Consider the following 2,268-nt stretch of genomic DNA (forward strand, 5'->3'; position numbering starts at 1 on the left):
CAAACTGGAGCCTTAATGTTACCCATATTGAATAAACTTCCTTTCTCACTTTCTTTCAGTTATTGTTATTATTATATTACAGTTCTTATTATTAATAAATAAATATTGAATGATTTATTAATTTTTTTCCCCTGTACAGATCTCCCCTGCAAACTCTCCAGAACCAGCATAGACCATACTACCCCTTTTATCATTTGCCATTAATGACCTCTGAATCATCCATATTCCCAGCTTTCAATCCTCTTAGGCTCCTCAGTAGCATGACAAATGCTTACCCCACAGGAAGATCCCATGACAGCTCTGGACATTTTCCTGTTGGAGCTGACCCACAAAGGTGCACACTTGCTAACCCAGAGCGGGGGTAGCAAACAACCATGCTTGGAGCTCGCTGCTGGGGGGACCTTGCCCCAGGTGACACATTCTGTGTGGCTGAGATACACAAATGAAACTTAGCAACAGTGAAAGGACTCCATTGTGTCTCCAGTCCAGGGCTAACATCTAGTAGGTCACTGATGGACATGGTAACTTATGAGCTTTTGTGCAAGGTGCTACTGAAAGTTTGGGTTTTTTGCATGCCAGACAGGAGGGTATGAGAATGGATTAACACTGTGTGACAGCCCATACAAACAGACATCAGACTTCCTCATATCTTTGTATGGGAGTAGCTGCTGCTCTCCATTACCTTGTACCACTGTGCTCTAAGCTTTATGTTATGTCTTTTGAATCTTTATCTTCCTTTTTTTTAGTCTTAGTTCATATCCACAGCCTTCTGTGGCCACAAATAAATGACTTAGTTAAGTGCTCCTACAGTCTTTCCTCTATGCCCAAACCTCCTCTTTTTGCTCTTCTGTAGCTTCCTCTATTTTCAAATCTCACTATGAAGTACCTCTTAAACGCCTTTACATGAAATGCCAACAAAACTAAGCACAATGCTCTGAAGCATGAATCTTCATCTAAATTAGTTGTTTATATTTTAGCTTTACTGCTATTAAAAAAATCACTTTTAGAAATGAAGATTGCAAGAGATTTCATTTTACTGTTCCCTAAATGCATACAGTGCTGTCATTACTCAGAGCAACCCAATTGTGTCAGAAATCCCGCCCACAAGGAAAAACTGCATTTCTTGATTCCTTTGCCATGCATTAGGGGCTGAAGTTTGGCTTGGTTTATAAGTTTATTGGCTTAGGTATATCTAAATCCAAAACCTATTGAGGTCCAGTGGTTTGGGTCTGCAAGTAGATGGAAAGTCTCATGACAAAGGTAAGCACAGCACAGCAAACTGAGTTTGAATTCTCTGGTACACGCAATACAAAAGAAAGGCAAAAGCATGGAGCTTTATGTTGTTCTAAATGGATTCATATTTCAGGTCTTTGCTTCTGCAGAAGTTTTGTGTAATGTGCCTACCATTCTCTGCTAGTTCACAGCTTTACTGCATACCTCCTTATGAAAAAAACCCCGAAAGAGTTATGAAATAGACATGCTATCCAAAAGATTACAAGTGAGTCAACACTGCATTGTCACTACTCCTTTAGTAGAGACAGTTTGTTTGTTTGTTTGTTTTGATCATATTTTGTTACTTTCTTAGCATAAGAACAATCTTATCTCAGATGGAGATGTGGGTGGCTGCCTCTTTCTGACTCAGTCAGTCACTTCTTCCACCAACAAGCAGAAATATCTCAGCACACCACACTTTCCTGAAGCAAATGACAGACACCTGCTCTCATGGCAGGATTGACAGGCACCTGGTGCCATGGCAGGATAAACAGAAACCTGAAACCTTTTCTGTCAGAAATTTTTGACAGAAATTAAAGGTAATTCAGAAATATTTAAAATAAGCATTTCTTCCAGATATTTCCTTTGTGCAGTTAAGGGAAGATCTGAAGCTGATCTTAGCAATAGGACAATTATGCTAATATTCTGACTCAGAAATGACTCCCCATTGTGGTTTATATGTCAAAGAAAATATTTGTTAATAGAGCTCTTGTGATACTCTGCCTGCAGGATGTCAGAGTCTTAGGGTTAGCATTTGAGATTTTCATCTTTTACAGAAGAGGACATAACACTGTGTACAAGTGTTTTTAAAATGTCCTCATGAAACCATTGCTTTCAATTTAAGTTTATGAATCTGTGGTTCAGCATCATAGAGACATAAAAAAATCAATTTGGTGACTGTGGGAAGCCATACAGCCTTCATCCACTCTACTCTGCTCTCTACTATAAGCTCTAAAACTTGATCCTTGACAGACAGTAAGGTAAATTTAATGCCTT

Source organism: Passer domesticus, chromosome 3 (assembly GCF_036417665.1).
Source record: "Passer domesticus isolate bPasDom1 chromosome 3, bPasDom1.hap1, whole genome shotgun sequence".
In the NCBI taxonomy this organism is placed as follows: Eukaryota; Metazoa; Chordata; class Aves; order Passeriformes; family Passeridae; genus Passer; species Passer domesticus.